This window comes from Diadema antillarum, unplaced genomic scaffold (genome assembly GCF_040938485.1).
Source record: "Diadema antillarum isolate AM-2024a unplaced genomic scaffold, OU_Dant_1.0 seq00000411_RagTag, whole genome shotgun sequence".
Classification (NCBI taxonomy): Eukaryota; Metazoa; Echinodermata; class Echinoidea; order Diadematoida; family Diadematidae; genus Diadema; species Diadema antillarum.
In genome coordinates, this window is record NW_027271397.1 from 146,804 (window position 1) to 169,853 (window position 23,050).

At 41.1% G+C, this 23,050-nt stretch overlaps 1 pseudogene; it reads right to left on the minus strand.

Annotated features, from left to right (window-relative positions):
* Window positions 1–421: 421 nt before the first annotated feature.
* LOC139732300 (uncharacterized) lies at window positions 422–2,155 on the minus strand (annotated as a pseudogene).
* Window positions 2,156–23,050: the final 20,895 nt, after the last annotated feature.

The following is a 23,050-nucleotide window of genomic DNA, read 5'->3' on the forward strand; positions in this document are numbered from 1 at the left end:
CCCCCCCCCCCCCCCCCCCCCAGGGCTGCGCCGGTCCGGTTATGGGCTGGTAATCGTGGTGATGGTGACTATCGCCCATCATCCCCCCCCCCCCACTCCTCAGTACTGATTTACGCCGTTGGTACAGATGGCAACTATGAAAGAAAACACAGCTGGCAAAAGTAGCCCTCATGTGTATTTCTTAGCAGTTTTAATACTCGCACTTCGTTCAGTGAGAACCACGACCAAAAATGATAACATCAGTTGATAAGTTGGAATAGCAAAGCGGCAATACAAGGCTGTTACAATACTCTTGGTGATAACATTAAGTCGCTGTATATAATATGTCGGAGGTTATACATGAAGGCACTGTTGTGTACAATGTTAAACAAAACACATATCGCCACATTTAAGTTTATACACAAACATCATTCACGATCGTCTAGGTCCCAAGATTTAGGATAGTGGGCGCAAAATTTTGTTCTGTAGAAGGTTTAAAGTAGAACTCCCTAAAGGTTCTGGAGTTTGACCAGTTTGCTCTCGCCATTATTTCATGGATCGAAACACCGTGGCAAAAGGCAGCTGAACTGGCCGCACTACGATAGCTGTGGGCCGAGAAAATTGATGCATCTATCTTTGCTTTGACTAGGACATTCTTTAACCATCTTGCTATTGTGGCATTCGACGCCTTGTTGCGTGTCTTCCTCGTCGAAAGAAAAAGCTTTGTCTCCTTATTAGCCTGACGAGCCACTTCCGTTCGTCTGAGATATTCCTTTAGAGTACACAAAACGCAAATTTTTTCATTTGGAGTGTAAGCTGGTAATTCAACCGACTGGGAAGCGATATTCGCCTTGGGTGACGTTGTCTCTAACAAACCCATAATTTGAAAACTAGCTTGCACATTCATCATTTACAGTCATGTACGATGTATCAAGAAGACCTAACGTCTGAACTCTTTGAGCTGAAACAAGTGCAGTAAGAGAAATAAGCTTTTCACTCAACTGGAGTAAATCGAGATTTTCATTAACATCTAAGGAACTTAAATAGTCCAAAACCTTGGAAACATCCCAAGTGCTCGTGTACCTCGGTTTCGGAGGTTTCTCATTAAATATTCCCTTCATCAATCGTATGATAAGCGGATGCTTTCCAACAGAATAACCATTAATAGGTGGTAGCGCAGATGATAGCGCTGAGCGATAACAGTTCACTGTAGAATAGCTCTTCCCCAAACTTTGGGAAGACAAAAAATTAACAACATGAACTATAGTTGGGTTAAACGGATCAAACGATCGTCTATTACAAAAATGTAGCCATTGGGACCAAGCAGACTCATACTGTTTGTTGGTATTTCCCTCCATGAGCGGGAGAGAAGACGTCTAGCGTCCTCCGAAAAGCCGTCTGCTTCCCATTGTTCGCCGAGATGGTCCAGGCGACTAGCCTGACGTCTGGCAACGTCGTGGGGAGGGGCTCTAGACACCCCCGTGGGAGGAGAATGGGCGGGGCTATTAATGACTCGAGGAGGATGGGGTACCAGGGCTGGGCTCTCCACAATGGAGCGATGAGCAGCACCATCTGGCAGCTGTCCTGGTGTAACTTGTGCAGGACTCTAGAAAGAATGCAAATAGGTGGAAATATATATGGGGTTAGCGAACTCCATGATAAAGAAAATGCGTTAACAGCGCATGAAAGTGGATCGCGTTTCCATGACACGAACATCTGCAATTTGGCATTGTGTCTACTAGCGAACAAATCAACATCAGGTGTAAATGACTTTAAATAGACAGAACTGTCGTAAAAATATGTGGTCGAAGGCTAAGTTCTTTGTTCATGTCCTTTCGAGACAGAGTGTCGGCCTCAATGTTATGAATGCCTGGTATGTAAGAGGCCGACAGCCAAACATTCCTACTAAGGCACCACGACCAAATTTCCCTTGCGATGTACTCTAGATTTGGGGTATTTCCTCCCATCTTGTTCACGTAAACCACTGTTTTGTTACTATCCGATTTCACGTGAATGTGTGTATTGGTAGTTACATCACAGAGCGCTTGGATTCCTCAATATACTGCGAGGAATTCAAGCACATTAATATGCAAAAGTGATTCGTCTTGCGACCACCTAGCTTGAACAAAGGAGCCGTCATTCTCACAAAAGGCTCCCCAGCCTGAATTACTTGCATCAGTGCTCACTGTCTAAGGCTGCGTTTATCAACTTTCCCCTGTTTAAACGACTTTCGAAAGCCCTTTCCATAGCCCTTTCCATAGCCCTTTCCATAGCCCTTTCGGAAGCCCTGTCCACTCCCTGTACTATCAATGTGCCACTTGGGCTGCGTTTATCAACTTTCCCCAGTTTAAACGACCTTCGAAAGCCCTTTCGATAGCCCTTTCGATAGCCCTTTCCATAGCCCTTTCGAAAGCCCTGTCCACTCCCTGTACTATTAATGTGCCGCTTGTTTTCGTCGGCTGCGTTTATCAACTTTCCATAGCCCTTTCCATAGCCCTTTCCATAGCCCTTTCCAAAGCCCTTTCCAAAGCCCTGACTGCCTGTACTATTAATGTGCCGCTTGCTTTCTAAGAAGGGACGGCGAAAAGCAATTACCATCATAAAGACATATCTTCCTTTGAGAGTGAGGAGTCGAATGCCACATGAATCAATTGTCTTCCTATCTGTGAGGCAGCTCCAGTTTAGCACATACTTCAAATATTTCTGAGTAGCGGCATGAGACATGGGATCGAAGGGAATGAGACTGTTGTTACTTTATTTCTCAAACCTTGTTGGTGAGAGAAACATCTCCTTGTTCAAGCATATGCATGCATTACACACAGCTGTATGTATACACCTGTGTACACGTACTCGTGTGCACTTTACGTGGCGCGCGTCTTTTCAGAAACTGGAAACGCATGGTTACGCAACCGCAGTATAGGGCGACCTAAAGGGCTTTCAAAACAGCTTTGCGTTTATCAACTTCGAAAGGCTTTTACAAACAGGTTTCTGATAACCTGTTTAGGAAATCTGTTTGGATCGTCACAAATTTCGGGCTTTCAAAACAGCTTTGCGTTTATCAACTCGTGAAAATTCCTTGAAAGCTGTTTGGATAACCTGTTTCTGCCGAGAAAGGAGAGTTGATAAACGCACCCTTTCGTAAAAGGCTTTCCTAAAGGGCTATCAAAACAGCTTTGCGTTTATCAACTCGTAAAAATTCCTTGAAAGCTGTTTGGATAACCTGTTTCTGCCGAGAAAAGGAGTTGATAAACGCACCCAACTTCGAAAGGCTTTTACAAACAGGTTTCTGATAACCTGTTTAGGAAACCTGTTTGGATCGTCACAAATTTCGGGCTTTCGAAAAGGCTTTCCTAAAGGGCTTTCAAAACAGCTTTGCGTTTATCAACTCGTGAAAATTCCTTGGAAGCTGTTTGGATAACCTGTTTCTGCCGAGAAAGGAGAGTTGATAAACGCACCCTTTCGTAAAAGGCTTTCCTAAAGGGCTTTCAAAACAGCTTTGCGTTTATCAACTCGTACAAATTCCTTGAAAGCTGTTTGGATAACCTGTTTCTGCCGAGAAAAGGAGTTGATAAACGCAGCCTTGGTTTCGTCGGCTGCGTTTATCAACTTCCCCTGTTTAAACGGCTTTCGATAGCCCTTTCGAAAGCCCTTTCCATAGCCTTTCGAGAGCCCTTTCCAAAGCCCTGACTGCCTGTACTATTAATGTGCCGCTTGTTTTCTAAGAAGGGACGGCGAAAAGCAATTACCATCATAAAGACATAATCTTCCTTTGAGAGTGACGAGTCGTGATACAATGCCACATGAATCAATTGTCTTCCTATCTGTGAGGCAGCTCCAGTTTAGCACATACTTCAAATATTTCTGAGTGGCGGCATGAGACATGGGATCAAAGGGAATGAGACTGTTGTTACTCTATAAGGGCTTTTTACACTTGTAAATTTTTTGCTTAGTCCCGTACCAACGGTGGGGCTAAGGCCCCCCCCCCCCTTACCAACGGTGGGGCTAAGGCCCCCCCCCCCTTAGCCCCACCGTTGGTACGGGACTATCCTTAGCCCACTTTCTGTTTACACTCGTTTTTGCCAAAGTGGGCTAGCCCCACCGATAGTACGTCCGGTACTATCTGGCCCTGCAAAATAGCAGGGTTAGCACCGCAATTGCGGTGCCAAGCAAGTGAGTGTAAACAGAACGAAAAAAATAATCCTGGGCTAAGCGACGGAGACGAAGTCCGACCCCCACTGACCAATCAGAAACGAGGTAATCAAGTGCTGCCGGTGCGTGTGTGTACGTATACAGTACACAGCGTAATCATGAATATTCATGTGGTTTGGAAAGTCCGGGGCTAAGAAATACGAGTGTAAAAAGGTCAGTTTTCTCATTAGCCCCGGACAAGAGATGGTATGGGACTAATTGGCGAGTGTAAAAAGCTGAAAAAATTGGTACGGGACTAACGATAGTCCTGGGTCAGAGAAAGTCCGGGGTTAAGAAACACACGTGTAAAAAGGGCTTATTTCTCAAACCTTGTTAGTGAGAGAAACACCTCCTTGTTCCAGGCATATGGGTGCATTACACACAGCTGTATGTATACAGGGTGTCTCTAAAAAAAGTAAACCCAACTTCAACAGCAAATTTTCAGAAGACTATAAAATATTTGCACATTATTTTTTCATGGTTAGATAGTCCAATAAGTCCTCTTTTCAATGATACCACGTAGGTTATGTAATTCTCATGCATGACTGAGCATGATTCAACTTAGTGAATGGGTGTGAAATCATCACTGTGACAAGTTATTTCTTGCTATTGTCATGCATGAAGGGCATATTTGAAGTTAAAGTTTTGTCACATGTTAGGCCTATGATTACTTTAACAACTTCAGCAAAGGTTGTTCCTGACACATTCACACTCCACATGCTTTCCAAACACGGTACAGTTGACAATTGAGCAGAGAGTGTTCCTGGTAACTCGATACCAGGAAACAAGAAGTTTCGTGGAAGTTCAAGAGGCTTTTCGGGTGCAGTTCCCCGACAGGCAGCCTCCAACAAAAAGAGCCATCTGGTATAATGTGAGAAAGTATGCTGATCACGGAACTAGCCACAGTGATGATTTCACACCCATTCACTAAGTTGAATCATGCTCAGTCATGCATGAGAGTTACATAACCTACGTGGTAACATTGAATCGAGGACTTATTGGACTATCTAACCATGAAAAAATAATGTGTAAATATTTCATAGTTTTCTGAAAATTTGCCGTTGAAGTTGGGTTTACTTTTTTAGAGACACACTGTACACCTGTGTACACGTACTCGTGTGCACTTTACGTGGCGCGCGTCTTTTCAGAAAGTGGAAACGCATGGTTGCGTAACCGCAGTAGGGCGACCTAAAGGGCTTTCAAAACAGCTTTACGTTTATCAACTTCGAAAGGCTTTTACAAACAGGTTTCTGATAACCTGTTTAGGAAACCTGTTTGTATCGTCACAAATTTCGGGCTTTCGAAAAGGCTTTCCTAAAGGGCTTTCAAAACAGCTTTGCGTTTATCAACTCGTGAAAATTCCTTGAAAGCTGTTTGGATAATAGTAGACTTGCTAAGGGGGTATACGCTGCATTTTTTAGTACAAATGTCCTACTTGGCACAGATATTCCCTAGGGCAATTGAAAATTTTTCATCTAAAGAGACAATCTGTATCTATGCAAATAAGCCTTAATTTGCATAATTTATGCAGAAATACATATAAAAATTATAAAAAATATATGTGCATCCAGCAGAAATACCTAATTTGTAAGAAGTATTCTATAAAGTAAGTGGAAACAATTCCTGCAAAAAATGATTTCATACCTATGTAAATAAAGAAAAAATTTGCATAATTACGCAAGTTATTGTGCAAAAATCTGCATTTTTGAGAGAATTTCCAAACTATTAAGCACTGGATCTTGAAGTACAAAGTTTGAACCTGGGATGGATGTTCCTTGGGTCAAAAGTAAATGATTCATCTGAAGATACAAACTGTTTCTATGCAAACAACTTGTATATTTGCATAATATGCCTATCAATACCTACATCAGAACAAACAAAAAGCCTTAATGTGACATGTCTTAGATCGCTTTGAACTTAATATCCAAAAAGCTAATAGAATAAGACAATATTCTCACAACAACACTTTTCAGTTGCATAAATTGTTTCCATATTATTTAATTAATTTAGGCATTTTATGCATAAATTATGTAAATAAGTACACCAGACGTGAAATTTCGAAACATATTGATCATTGAAATAATTTTTGCTATTAATTTTCCCTCATTGCATAAATGCTTTGCAGGGTGGAAAAAATAGCAATCGATATTGACACTCTTTAAATATGATTATGCAAATCTAAGAGTAGGGCCTACATATGAACAGATGCAAATCGTAACAATATTGCTTACAAAAGGACTGTTTTTCCCTTGCAGACAGTACACAACTGAGGTCATGGTTAGAATCTCATTACAAAAAACACTACCATAGTGAGAGTGTGAATTCTGATTTTCATTGTATTTTGTAGGCAATCAAGCGAATAAGAGGCTTTTTACATCAAACTGATTATAAACTTGTGCAAATTTTGTGGATGCAAGGGTATCTGCACACATTAAGAACTTACAACTTACTTGTTTTCCCTTGGGATAATGTAACTCCCTGGCGGTCCAAAGAATGTTATATTCCTCCACATATCAGCTAATGCCTGTATAGATGATCATGACCTACATGATCTTGAAGCTTTTTCCAAAAAATAATTATGTTGACTGGTTTAGTGTAAAGATGTCTGAGGTTAAATTAAAAGAAATACACAGGTAAAAATGTAAAAGGTAAGAATGTCAGAGGTTATACATGTGTGCATCAAAATTAACTTCCATGCGACCCATACATTAAATGTAATGATCGTGATGACTATACCATGTCACTGAATTCCATGTCCTTTCCTACTTATCAAGAGGAAACATAAGCACTTGAGAGGGGGAAGGCTTAGCATTTTTTCGATAATCAACAAAGGTATCACTGTCAAGTAGAACATGCGCAAATATGTACTTACTAAGTTTCGTGATACCTTGATTCACATTCAAGATATGAAAGAAAAAGTGAAATATAGCACTGTCATCAGTGCTTTGACATTTTGGCAGGAAATTTCTCAGAGAATATCCATAAGGTAATACATGTATATAATCATTAAGTTTCAAGAAAAATCCCACAAGCATTGCAAAAACATGAGGGAAATAGTGAAATTGTGAGAGCCAAATTTACCTTGATCTTTGACCCTTGATCTTTGACAAATGACCCCTAAATTCCCTAGAAAATCCCTGCCAGTACCAAGTTCCATGAAGACACCTTGAACCATTTGCGAGATACAGAGAAAAAAAGTGAAATTTTAACATTTTCACCTGAACTTTGACCTTTGACCTCTTGACCTGAAACTCTGGTGAATCTTATTTTGGTAGTACATTGTATGCAGTCACTAAGTTTGAAGAAAGTACCTTCAGACATTGCGTAGATATGAGGAAAATAATAAAATTTTAGCATTGACCTTGAACTTTTTTACCTTTGACCTCTTGCCGATTTTACTTAAAAACTGCTTAATCACTAGCCCCATCATACGTCATCTTTGGACCAGGTTTGGTGAAATTTGCATAATCCAGTCTTGAGTTATCGCGTAAACTGATACAATTTCTTAAGTCGACCTTGACCATTGACTTCTGGTACATTCGGGTATTAATATGCACAATGTGCTAATTAGGTGGTATTTGCATAGACAAATAGTGTTTTGATATTACAAACCATTTCCTTTTGCCTAAAAGAAATGCATACTACTTCCATAGTTTTCATCATAAAATGCAGTTCTTAGACTGTAAGAAAAACTTTGAAAATAATGTTTTACTTTACTTTCTTTAGTAATAATGTAAATTAGCTGGTAATGATGGTTCAATTATTCAAATTCTTTTCTCATTTTCTTTCATAAAGGGTTTCTAACGGGCTATATCTATCTAGGTTGAGATTTAGGTGCCAGGTAAAAATGGCAGAGGTAAAAATGGCAGGGGTAAAAATGGCAGGGGTAAAAATGGCAGAGGTAAAAATGGCAGAGGTAAAAATGGCAGAGGTAAAAATGGCAGGGGTAAAAATGGCAGAGGTAAAAATGGCAGGGGTAAAAATGGCAGGGGTAAAAATGGCAGGGGTAAAAATGGCAGGGGTAAAAATGGCAGAGGTAAAAATGGCAGGGGTAAAAATGGCAGAGGTAAATATGGCAGAGGTAAAATGGCAGAGGTAAAATGTCAGAAGTAATGAGAGCGATTTCGTCAGATATAAACGTATGAAGAGGTCTTGAATGATATCCTAGTCAGAGCAAAATGTATTTCTCGAATTAACAAATCCAAATTGCAGATTTGAAGAATATTGATTTAATTATGTTTTAAAAAGATTAGAGCACTCTCATTATTCTGAGTTTGATTCAAGTGCAGTGGCGTAATCTGTCTGTGTGCAGAGAAATAATAAACCAGCTAAGAGCCTAGTAGGCCTATGGGAAATTATTTTCATTATTCAGTAATATTGTTATTATTATTATTATTATCATTATTATTATTATTATTATTATCATTTATCATTATAAGGGCATTCCAACAATGATGCAAAACCCTTAAACAGTATAATCCTACGTTATTTCGCCCAATGAAGTTATCACACACACACACACACACACACGAACCCACTTTTGGTATAAACATATACGCAGATATACATACTCTCACATACACACTCTTACACAAACGAATTCCGCTCACGTCCAGGCTAGTATATTGTCATTACTTTTCATTTTTTGAACTGTTTAGTGTAAAGAAGTGAAGGAGACATAGTCGAAGCAAACCACTAATTTTTCACCTGTTCAATATTATTTTCTCACATTCAGGTTTCGTAGGAGCCTGTTTATCTCACAAGGCCTGATCACGACATAATGTAGAAGTAAAAATACAAAACGCCAAAAATAAACTACAGCAGATGTATCGGCAGACATAAGTAAACTCTTGCAAAATATTCTATTACATTGTTCAAGTATCACATGGCGCAAAAATAAATAAGCTCTTGCAAAATATTTTATTACATTGTTCAAGCATCACATGGCGCAAAAACAAATATCTCGAAGTTTAATGAACACTTTGTAGTCACTTTACAAACTTATGCCTATTAAAACTGGAGACGAACTTTAGCAATAAACTGTTCTAGTGAGAGTAAAAACTGATAGTTTGCCACGGGATTTCTTTCAATCATTGTTGAATGAATCCGCAGGCGAAAAAAATGTAAATGTTTGATGCCTTTCAAACTTAGCTGTTGCTCCAAAGTCAGATTCCATTATGTTATCAACATGGTGTGTTGCTAAAGATTGGTAGATTCAGCCACCGAAAATGACGTTGTTCCCTCCTTATGCAACAACAGTAAGAAAATCCAATCCAACCCCATCCAGGTATAGATTGAAATCACCGCCTATGACACTATGATCGCGATTCAATTTACACAGGGATCGCTGAAGCTCTGCAAGACTCTCTTTACATGTGCCGCGGGGAGAAATGTAACACTGCCCTTTTAAATTTCTCCCAGTGGTAACAGAAACAGTAAAAGATCCCTGCCAATTTTTCATACCTGCATGTCTGTTATCAAGCAATTTTATTTTCAGAAGTTTGCACACTTTTTAAAATACTTATTAACCTAGTATAGGACCTACCAGATCTAAAGTAAGTTTGATATTTTACGGACAAGATACCTATAGAGCTGTATAATATTTTAATATGTCCATTTTAGGTGTATACCGAGGCTCATCTTTTACTGATATAATTGGATTGTTGCCTGGCCGAGCATTTTTCAAGTTACATGAGTGTCCCATTTTTCTCCCCGTGTCCCATTTCTCCCCGGTCTCCCTGTGCTTTATTTCAGGAGAAGGCACGAAAAGCGCGTATTGCGAGAAAGGTGTCAGAAACATGAAGAAAAAAAATATTCTCTGTCACTTTTACCTCGTCCTCTTGCATTTCAACGACTAAATTTTTATCAATGGCATGTTTTATCTCTAGCATTTTGACCACTGACATTTCGACCACTGACAACTCTACCTCTGACATTTTTACCACATAATTATTTACCTCTGCCATTTTTACCGCTGCCATTTTTACCTCTGCCATTTTTACCTCTGCCATTTTTACCTCTGCCATTTTTACCCCTGCCATTTTTACCCCTGCCATTTTTACCCCTGCCATTTTTACCTCTGCCATTTTTACCTCTGCCATTTTTACCTCTGCCATTTTTACCCCTGCCATTTTTACCCCTGCCATTTTTACCTCTGCCATTTTTACCTCTGCCATTTTTACCCCTGCCATTTTTACCCCTGCCATTTTTACCCCTGCCATTTTTACCTCTGCCATTTTTACACCGAACCGAGATTTAAAGGGAGTTTCATTAGGCTTCACTAAGGCTTTTTGTTTGTTCTGATTATCTATAGATGTGTAGGTATTGATATGCATATTATGCAAATAACAGGTTGTTTGCATAGAGACAGTTTGTCTCTTCAGATGAATCATTTACTTTTGACCCAAGGAACATCCATCTCAGGTTCAAACTTTGTACTACAAGATCCAGTGCTGAAGATTTTTGCACGATAACTTGCGTAATTATGCAAATTTTATGTTTATTTACATAGGTATGAAATCAATTTTTGCAGGAATTGTTTCCACATACTCTATAGAATACTTCTACCAAATTAGGTATTTCCGCTGGATGCACATATATTTTTTAATAATTTTCATATGTATTTTTGCATAAATTATGCAAATTAAGGCTTATTTGTATAGATACAGATTGTCTCTTTAGATGAAAAAAAAAATTCAATTGTACAGAGGAACATGTGTGCCAAATAGGGCATTTGTACTATAAAATGCAGCGATCACCCCGTTTTTCGCCCTTAGCAAGCCTACTATAACCTGTTTCTGCCGAGAAAGGAGAGTTGATAAACGCACCCTTTCGTAAAAGGCTTTCCTAAAGGGCTTTCAAAACAGCTTTGTGTTTATCAACTCGTAGAAATTCCTTGAAAGCTGTTTGGATAACCTGTTTCTGCCGAGAAAAGGAGTTGATAAACGCAGCCATGGATATGTCGGGCAAAACTAAGCATGTCTGAAAACTTTCAAAAGGCTGCGAAACCCACCAGGCTATCTCCCGGAGCTCGTTTTCCCCCAGCTGGACACGAGTGTTGAAATTTCCGTTTGATGTCTTAAGCTTCTTTGTCTTGAACCATTCTAATGTGCGAAAATGCAGCCGCCCCGTAGGGATCGCATCAAAAGTGTAAATAATCAAACCAATAAACTTTGCCAGGTCCCTGATAGCAACTCGGTTAGACGATAACAGAATTTGACCGCAACTCTTTGATTTCACCACTTTTCCGAGAGGAAGACTAACTGTCATTTCAACGGAATTTAGCTGGAGACCCAAATAAATCAAAGCCGTCTTAGGTGTAGTGCTTGATTTCTCGAAGTTGACTAGGAACCCTAAGTTTGTCAACAATTCGACGGCACATGTAGTATTTTGTGCGCTCTCTTCTTGGGAACGTGCAAAAATGAGAATGTCATCCAAATAAATAACTGCACGAATTCCCTTACATCGAAGGGACGAAATGACAGGTTTCATGACTCTAGCAAAAACTCGTGGGGCCGAGCATAGGCCGAAAGGTAAACAATTAAAACAGTAGAATTTTCCATTCCATGAAAGACATAGAAACTTTCGATGCTTATCAGCCATTGGAATTGTGAAATAAGCGTCTTTCAAATCAATTGTCGTTAAATAATCGAATGGCGATAGCAGTTCCTTAACATCTCTGAACGTTTCCGTTTTAAAATGTTCTTGTTTTACAAAGGCGTTCAGGTTCTTCAGATTGATAATTGGTCGGAGATCTCCTGATTTTTTAGAAACTGTGAATATAATGGATAAGAAGGCAACATCTCCCTTAGCAATTTCGCTAATTGCACCTTTCTGGCAAAGCAAATTGACTTCTTTTTCGATGGCAGCTTTCTCCTCGTGGGAGAAAGGAAAGGAAAGGGAGTTTCGTGATTGTTTAGGAGTAGAATCAAAATTTATTTTGTAGCCAGTGATGGCATCAATTACCCACTGATTGGATGTTATAGCCGACCAAGCGTGTCTGAAGAACCTGAGTCTTCCTGCCTGGAATTGTAGCTGTTTTGAACTTACTAGTTTTTTGAAGAGTCGTCACGGGCATTTCGCTGCTGGCCAGCAGTCTCCCGAAATCTCGGAGGGGGAGGACAAGAGATCGTGGCAGGCCGGAACGATCTCTGTGGAGGTCCCCTTACAAAAAAAAAAAAAATGTATGGTACATGTATGGTATGGCTCTATGGTGTATGGTAAATCTATGGTACAACTCTATGGTAGATGATTGCTCTATGGTATACCATATAGTGTAAATATATGGTGGGAATATTGCATATATGGTACATCTGTATGGTAGATGCTTGTTCTATGGTATACCATATGGTGTAGATACATGGTGAGTAGACTGCATATGGTACAACTCTATGGTAGATGCATGTTCTATGGTATACCACATGGTGCAAATTTATGGTGAATAAAGTGCTTATGGTACATCTGTATGGTAGATGCTTGTTCTATGGTATACCATATGGTGTAGATACAAGGTGAGTAGACTGCATATGGTACATCTCTATGGTAGATGCATGTTCTATGGTATACCACATGGTGCAAATTTATGGTGAATAAAGTGCATATGGTACATCTGTATGGTAGATATGCGTTCTATGGTACACCATATGGTGTAAATACAAGGTGAGTAGACTGCATATGGTACATCTCTATGGTAGCTGCATGTTCTATGGTACACCACATGGTGCAAATTTATGGTGAATAAAGTGCATATGGTACATCTGTATGGTAGATATGCGTTCTGTGGTACACCATATGGTGTAGATACAAGGTGAGTAGACTGCATATGGTACATCTCTATGGTAGATGCATGTTCTATGGTATACCACATGGTGCAAATTTATGGTGCAGACCTAGGGTGGTATTCTGTAAGCGCGATCCTTATTTCGACCCTAGGAGCGCGCGTAGGACAGAAAATAGGATACCCTTAGGACAGGCAAAATCGGTATTCTGTAAGTCTGTCCTAAGCCTATCCTAGGACAGTCATCTATGAATAATGAATATTAATGAGGAAAGGCAGGACACACCCGACGCAATATCTATAAGCCAATCATCTGGCTAATTTTACGCAATGCGCGCCCAAGATCTACATTGCTCAAGAGTGCGCTTCACGCAGCTCTACTGTACGAGGAGTTAAAAATGCATTGTCAGTCTAATTTTACAGTTAAGAATACAATTTTGATTATGAAAGCTTTAGCACGCACTTAGCCCACCATAATAAATGTGACCTTACGATTTCCATTAATTTGCTTTTAAAGTTTTTGCAGAAATTAGCTCAAATTTTGAACTTTTGGAGGATATGTTGGGGTAAACTGGGATATCATCACTGCATGCCAAACTTCGCCCTTAATTCAAAGTTATTATAAAATATATTAGATTTTCTTAAATGAATATTAAAGAAATAATGATAATAGATGCACACACACACACATGCGCTCACATTACTCTATGATCGATATGCTTGTAATAATAATGTCTTGCTTATTGTTACTGTTTGTCCCACTTAAACCAAACCAATGTTCCACTTCTCCCATAGGAAAAAAAACAAAACAATGATAACACAAATACGACACTTATAGGAATATAGCGTAGCAACCCGTTATGTGGCTATAGCATCAAAAGTCTTTGGGTCCGATACATGTGTGCCCCACTCTAAATATCAGAAAGTTATTCGAGAAACTTTATAAAATCACAATTTTTTCCCCACTTAATTAACCCCGCTAGCTCTCCCCTATCTTTATGGTACTATAGACTTACATGCAGGGCAATGATAACAGAATAAATAAAGGAGATTACTGATAGATTAAACAAAGATATAAACATGGAGCTGCTATAGCTCCATGATATCCTAACCTAGACGGGTGCTGTTCGTTATTCCGAAGGTTCGCTATTCCGAAGGTTCGTTATTCCGAAGGTTCGTTAAACCGAAACACACAAATTCCCTATACCTAGAGGTTTGTTAATCCGAAAATGAAAAAAAGGTTCGTTATGATCCGAACATTTGTGGCGTTATTTTGGAGGTTCGTTATTTCCAAGATTTGTTAATTCGAAAATGAAATTCGGAATAACGAATATTCGGAATAAAGAATCTTCGGACTGAAGAGCCTTCGGAATAACGAACCTTCGGAATAACGAGCTGTATAACACGTAAGTTCACTACATTTTGAAAAAAAAATTAACCCATGCACATGGACTGTTAGGTCACCGGGTTGCGTCACACACTACGTACGTCTTAACAATGTGACAGTATGGATCGTTGCGTTACTAGTACTTTACATGGCCGGCGGAACCGTGGGGGCCGTGGGGGCTCAGGCCCCCACTTTTTGTGCACCATACAAAGAAATACATAAGGTGTCATCACTTTGGGCCCCCACAAATTTTTTTAACCCGGAAGTACGTAAGTGGCACTAAATAGAAATAGATAGAGATCTTGAAGTGTGAGCGCGGTAAAGGTTATGTTTTTCCACTGTAGACCTTTTTTTTTTTTTTTTATTCGCTTGTCAGCTTGCTGAAGAAACCCAGAAATGGAAAGGGAGAGAGGAGCTGAGGACCTTTTTTTTTCTTTTTTTTTCTTGTTAGCTCATGAAACCCGGAAGTAGGCCCCCACGCTTTTAAAAAACGTTCCGCCGCCTCTGCTTTATTTTTCATGCGACCTGAAGCGCACTGCGTACGTTTCTTTTTCTTTGGTTACTAGATCTTCATAGCAACGACTTCGAGGGTCACGTAATGTGGGCGGCGAAGGTAGGTTTGATACTTGCACTGCGTCCGCATGACGTTCGGGCCGACGTTGAGCATAATAATAATGATAACAACAATAATGACAATAATAATCTACTACTATAATAGTGGAAGTTGTTGTTGTTGTCGCGGCCTTATGTATTTCCTGTTTTATTCCGGCGTTGCTGGTTTCTCTATCTCCTCCCGAGCCGTCGGCTCCAGGCAGCTGCGACCGGTGCCGTCGGCCGCAGGGGAGTATCCTGCATCGAATGGCGCGGGTTCCGTCCCCGCTCCGCCTCCGTGTCGACGTCGAGGACGAAAAAGAAGAATTAATTAGATAGATGCATAATGCATTTTTGTGCGTGACGAAAGAGCCGAGCGTTTTAATATTCATCGAACCTGCGCTGGACTCCATCTTTCTCGACCGTTCATCTATTAGCTTGCAGAGACAGTGGGGATACTAAAGATGATGGATGCAGCGAAATCTCTGACATCTTCCGGCGGACGCGCACGCACACACACAATGTACCTCACAGAAATCTACACACTCTACACAGTGTGTATTAGTTCTGTGATGTACCATGTAAATGGATGTACCTTTGCCTCCGCCTGTTGTACGTGTATGTAATGTATTGACGATGGTTACACGAAGCACTATATCTGCGTGCGCGTGATATGGACTACACGTACAAGGGCATTTACGTACAGTTCGCCATTAGCGTCCCCAAATGAAAACAACGAACGTTGTTATTTAATTGTATTTTGCACAACTGCAGAATACTATGCAGCTCAGGTACGTCATTTAGTTTGCTCGCCGTTTGCTCTCAAGTCCTATGTCATTGTAGTAAATGTACGCAGACTGTTTAGGACGGCTAAATATATTTGCCGATCGTACCCTTCCATATCAGATTACACGCGCAGCAGCTGCATGTGTCCATTCGTTTAGTGGTTTACTGCAAAGCTGCTGTAATCATACATATTCATAAGATGAGCGGACGTAGAGGAAAACCTCGCTTTGCCGACCGCCTATTTTTAAAATTACAAGTGGAAATAGAAAGTGTAGTTCTATGGTCTATAAAACCAAGTTTTGGTGACAAAAAAAGAGGGAGCAAATGAAGACGAATATATATTCTTCTTTCTTCCATAACATGGGGAAAAATATTAAAGAAAAAAATACGAGGTCGTGAGACCCTACTCCCACGGGTGCCTATTAAACCTGATGACTATGATCTCCCCCTCCCCAAATAACAACAATGATAATAATAATAATAATGATAATAATAATAATAATGATAATAATAATGATAATAACAATAATAGGAGCAATAATTGTAGGCCTAATATTAATTATGATAATGTATACAGTCTGAAGCAGATGATGGTTCTATGAGTTTTGGTGATTAAAAACAAAAAGGAGGGAGCAAATGAAGACGAAAATATTTTATTTTTCTCTCATAACGTGGGGAAAAGAAATATGAAAAAACAAAACACAACATAAAACAAACCGAGAACTTGAAACCAGCCGTGGATTCCCGCGGGTGCCTGCGTGGATGCAAGAGCAGGGGGTAATCAAAGTCATAGTGTTAATATCTTCCCATTTCGACGGGAACAATCTGTGGGCAGAACTTTCGCGGAATCTCATTTGCGTTTTTGGTAATTTTCCCTGAATGTTTTTGTTTTTTGCCCTGCGGAGGTGTGTGTGTGTGCGTGATGGGGGTGGGGGGGGGGGTGGGGTGAGGGGCAACAAGACAAGTGTTGGACTTCAACGGGTGCAAATAATCCCTCGAAACTCAAGTTCTATAATAAAAGCAAGTGGCAGGAATGATCCCTACCAATGGACCGGATCGCCGGGCACATACTACAAAAATGTATAACATGTATTAAATTTCTGGGAAGGGTGGTCATTTAGAAGACAGCACAATTAACGGAAGAATGAGAAGACTTTTTTTTTTTATTTCTTCAATAAAAATGCGCAAAATCGTATTATGAGAAAAAAAATAAAACCCCTCAGACCCGTGGATTTCCACGGGTGCTGCTAGTGATAATAATAATAATAATAATAATAATAATAATAATGATAATATTGATAACGACAATAATTATTATTATCATTATTATAATATTAATAATAATCATAATACAACAGTAATAGCTTTTGTTGTTATTGTGTACATAATGTACTTTTGATTTATTTTGTGCCGAATAAAATGAGGTGTGAATTGAATTGAAAATGGCGAACAACAAACAAATAAACACATAGTACCAGCTAGATAAAAAATACAGTTGTTTCGAACATTATAGACTGCAGTTTTAGAATCCTCAGTATGAGAGGAACAGATAACTCTGTTATACGATCTATGTATCTATTTTCTTGTTCATGAACATACAAAATAAGAGACATACTTTATAGGTCGTCAGTAGGCCTATATACGCAATAGCCCAGCATAAAGCGCCAGAGAAAGATTGCCTAGAGGCTATCCTTATTTTTGCTCCTAAACTTGATCCTACTTGTGCTTACAGAATACCACTTATCTTAAGATCTCATTAACATCTAATTATATCTAATTAACATATCAAGTTACGCCCCTATCCTAAGCTGGGAGAGAAATAAGGATCCCTGACGTCACTATCCTATTTCTTCTCCTACGCGCGGTGTTACGGAATACCAATCGCGTATTTAGGAGCGAGAGCTGTCCTAGGATCCTTACAGAATACCACCCCTAGAGTGTGCCACGCCCAGGGGGTGGGGTGCAGACCTAGAGTGTGCCACACCCATGGGGTGGGGTGCAGACCTAGAGTGTGCCACACCCAGGGGGTGGGGTGCAGACCTAGGGGGCATTTCATGAAGCATTTTGGTCGGATATTTTTCTGACAAACTGTTACAAGAGAGCCCAATTTGTCCGACAACTTGTCAGACAAAATGCTTCATGAAATGCCCCCCTAGAGTGTGCCACACCCAGGGGGTGGGGTGCAGCGTCATCGACGTCGTCTTCGTGGTCGACATCGACATCTTTTGTAAATCATCATCGTCATCGACGTCGTCTTCGTGGTCGATCTTTTGTAAATCATCATCGTCATCGCCGTCGTCTTCGTGGTCAACATCGTCGTCTTCATGGTCGACATCTTTATAAATCAGCATCATTGACGTCGTCTTCGTGGTCGACATCGTCATCGACGTCGTCTTCGTGGTCGACATCGACATCTTTTGTAATCATCATCGTCATCGACGTCGTCTTCGTGGTCGATCTTTTGTAAATCATCATCGACGTCGTCTACGTGGTCGATATCGACATCTTTTGTAAATCAGCATCATCGACGTCGTTTTCGTGGTCCGCATCGTCATCGATGTCGACTTCGTGGTCGACATCGACATCTTTGTAAATCAGCATCATCGACGTCGTCTTCGTGGTCGACATCGTCATCGACGTCGTCTTCGTGGTCGACATCTTTTGTAATCATCGTCATCGAGGTCGCCTTCGTGGTCGACATCGACATCTTTGTAAATCAGCATCATCGACATCGTCATCGACGTCGTCTTCGTGGTCGACATCGACATCTTTTTTTGTAATCATCGTCATCGACGTTGTCTTTGTGGCCGACACCGTCATCGACATCTTCGTGGTCGACATCGACATTTTTGTAGTCATCAACGCCGTCTTCGTGGTCGACGTCGACATCGTCTTCGTGGTCGACATCAACATCTTTTGTAATCATCATCGTCATCGAGGTCGCCTTCGTGGTCGACATCGACATCTTTGTAAATCAGCATCATCGACATCGTCATCGACGTCGTCTTCGTGGTCGACATCGACATCTTTTTTTGTAATCGTCATCGACGTCGTCTTCGTGGCCGACACCGTCATCGACGTCGTCTTCGTGGTCGACATCCACATTTTTGTAGTCATCAATGCCGTCTTCGTGGTCGACATCGACATCGTCTTCGTGGTCGACATCAACATCTTTTGTAATCATCATCGTCATCGACGTCGTCTTCGTGATCGACATCGACATCTTTGTAATCATCATCGTCACCGACGTCGTCTTCGTGATCGACATCGACATCTTTGTAATCATCGTCATGGACGTCGTCTTCATGGTCGACAGCGTCATCTTTGTAATCATCGTCATCGACGTCGTCTTCGTGGTCGACATCGACGTCGTCTTCGTGGTCGACATCGACATCATCTTCGTAATCATCATCGTCATCAACGTTGTCTTCATCGTCTTTGTGATCTTTGCCATCGTCGTCATTGTGATCATCATGGATATCATCCTCATTTGCGTCATCGTAATCATCATTGTTGAGATATGTCGCATATTTCAATGATGGGAGTATATTCTGCATTACCACTTGCCCTCAAACTGGAGAAATTGACCCAAAAGAGTCAGCTACTTCAGATACCATATTATGTAATATATTTCGATGTGCTTTCATTTTCTCAATAATTCACAAAAGTCATCCGTGACGGTTGCCTGACCGCGTATCGCGGTGGTTGTCATACGGGCGAAACGCCGGACGTCTGCCACTCGTGAGGTTGCCGAAACGGCGGCGGTATCTTCCTACCGACGGGGCGATCTTCTGCCCCACCAAATAAGTATTTCCCACTGATTTCATGGTCGCCGAAAGGTCGCCACCGAAAAGTGTCTGACCTACTTGCACGGTTCGGCTGCAAATGCCCCGATACTTTGGGTTGAAAGATGGCTTTAAATCTTCTCAGCGCTTCATCGAGATTTCATACGTGGCGTGACCCGCCAGCGTTATCCCGTCCAGCGCCAATCGTTTGACGCGGCTCACATCAACTGCCCTCTTGTCGTCGGCGGCATCATGAAGTTCTGCCAGAATATGGGCGTAAGGGATCATTCCTCGCACTACGGCTTTTTGAAGTTTTTGGGCTCGAGAGTCGGCCGCTCTAGCTCTGGTAGGAATGGACGCCCATAGCTGTTCATCGACACAGGGAGCACACAGCGCCGGGGCGTTTGCAGGCGTCAGATATTGCTTATCTAGTTTTTCAAGACACATAGGCTACGTTTATCAACTTTCCCCAGTTTAAACGACTTTCGAAAGCCCTTTCGATACCCCTTTCGATAGCCCTTTCCATAGCCCTTTCGAAAGCCCTTTCCATAGCCCTTTCGAAAGCCCTGTCTACTCCCTGTACTATTAATGTGCCGCTTGTTTTCGTCGGCTGCGTTTATCAACTTTCGATAGCCCTTTCCATAGCCCTTTCCATAGCCCTTTCGAGAGCCCTTTCCAAAGCCCTGACTGCCTGTACTATTAATGTGCCGCTTGTTTTCTAAGACGGGACGGCGAAAAGCAATTACCATCATAAAGACATATCTTCCTTTGAGAGTGACGAGTCATGATACAATGCCACATGAATCAATTGTCTTCCTATCTGTGAGGCAGCTCCAGTTTAGCACATACTTCAAATATTTCTGAGTGGCGGCATGAGACATGGGATCAAAGGGAATGAGACTGTTGTTACTCTATTTCTCAAACCTTGTTGGTGAGAGAAACACCTCCTTGTTCCAAGCATATGCGTGCATTACACACAGCTGTATGTATACACCTGTGTACACGTACTCATGTGCACTTAACGTGGCGCGCGTCTTTTCAGAAACTGGAAACGCATGGTTGCGTAACCGTAGTAGGGCGACCTAAAGGGCTTTCAAAACAGCTTTGCGTTTATCAACTTCAAAAGGCTTTTACGAACAGGTTTCTGATAACCTGTTTAGGAAACCTGTCTGGATCGTAACAAATTTCGGGCTTTCGAAAAGGCTTTCCTAAAGGGCTTTCAAAACAGCTTTGCGTTTATCAACTCGTGAAAATTCCTTGAAAGCTGTTTGGATAACCTGTTTCTGCCGAGAAAGGAGAGTTGATAAACGCACCGTTTCGTAAAAGGCTTTCCTGAAGGGCTTTCAAAACAGCTTTGCGTTTATCAACTCGTAGAAATTCCTTGAAAGCTGTTTGGATAACCTGTTTCTGCCGAGAAAAGGAGTTGATAAACGCACCCTCAGTCTTTGGCGGCATGGTCACGGCTTTTGTTAGCCGGGTAGAAAGTGTGTCAAAAACGGGCTTTCCAAGCACCTCGGGGCCATGACCATATAATTCGTCGTCAGAGTCAAAGCCAGTGTTTTTGTTCACTTGTGCAGCGGAAAAAATCTCAAGGTCCGCTTCTGGGTCGTAGCTGACCTGACGGCTGGGGGACAACACGCCTGATACAACAGACTCCTCCGCAAAGATGCTTAACAAGTCATCTCCGTCATCCCGGCTACGCCGAGGATGCCCGCCGACAGTTTGGGCACATGCTTCGCATGCTGCCCGGCGGGATGTTGAGCGTCAGATGGTTGGTTCTCCATTAAAGCTGCTAGTTGCGTTTTTAACAGTTCGAAATCCGCCATCGACGGCGCAGCAGCTGTGGACGGGACTGGGCCCGTCGACTGTCACCCGACTTCCGACATATCCATACTAGTAGTTGGGAAACTGTGTATGATAAGACGAAGACGTATAACCTCCTGCCGTTCACACACACAAAAAAAAGATGAGAGGCGTGGAATATCCACCTCCTATACGTCCTGTGGTAATTTGGGACATACCACAGGACAGTACCACGGGGCAGTACCACAGGACAATACCACAGGGCAGTACCACAGGACAGTACCACAGGAAAGTACCACAGGATAGTACCACAGGACAGTACCACACGACTTGTCCTGTGGTATTTTGGGACGTACCACAGGGCAGTACCACAGGGCAGTACCACAGGACAGTACCACAGGATAGTACCACAGGACAGTACCACACGACTTGTCCTGTGGTATTTTGGGACATACCACAGGACAGTACCACAGGAATTGTCCTGTGGTATTTTGGGACGTACGACAGGACAGTACCACAGGATAGTACCACAGGACAGTACCACAGGGCAGTACCACAGGACAGTACCAAAGGAAAGTACCACAGGATAGTACCACAGGACAGTACCACATGACTTGTCCTGTGGTATTTTGGGACGTACCACAGGACAGTACCACACGAATTGTCCTGTGGAATTTTGGGACGTACCACAGGACAGTACGACAGGAATCCTGTGGTAATTTTCAATGTATACCACAGGAGAGTACCACAGGAACTGTCCAAAATCCCACAGGAAAATCATAATATGGTGCTATTCCACACAGAAGTACCACACAGCAAATTAAATTCGTAAGTACCACAGAAAAATGCTACAGGATATTCTTTTTTTTTTAACATTTTATACCAGAGGACTATCACATCAGGAGAATATCAAACAGCAGTACCACACAGGAGTACCACACAGGAAAATTGTAAGGCAAAATCAACTGAACTTTATAACAAAAATACAAACAAAAAAGCACATGTTAATATTCCTCAATAAATTGATAGATGAGTTATGCTGTGAATTATAACAATTGATTTGCCATTACTTATCCTGTCCTATACTCCTACAGTATTACCTATTTAGTGAAAGTGCTGATGTAAAGCATGAGAATTTTCATAAGGACTTCTGTGGTACTCCTGTGGTACTCCTGTGGTACTCCTGTGGTACAAATTTTTGCATAGCTCATGAATATTCATAAAAAGCACTCTAGATTTTAGAAAATACATATATGACTTAAAAATTCAAAGTATTAATGATGGAACTTACTTTGAACTTTATGAAAGATTGTCTAATTATGTTATGTTATTTCCAATATCATAGATATTGTTATGAAAGTGTACTTTCATATCTTGATAATAAAGTATAATCGAGTTAGTAACCATGCCTTAATGCTTTGCGGATAGACGGTCATATATATATATATATATGTACTGATACAGATGATGGCTACCTAGGAATAGAATATGACTATATAGATCTATTATAGGACTAGATTGGCACTTGGCCATTAGACTCTCGTTTGAGGTTATATGTTAGGAGTAGGACAGGTTATTAAGTAGGGCCATGTTTGTCCTGAAATCCATCACTCACCTATCAGGAATATTCCTTGATATGTGGCTAAAATTCTCCCAGATTTTTTTTTTTTCGAGCTATCCTGTGTGGTACTCTCCTGTGGTACCATGGAAATGCTGTGTGGTACTGCCCTGTGGTAATGCTGTGTGGTAATGATC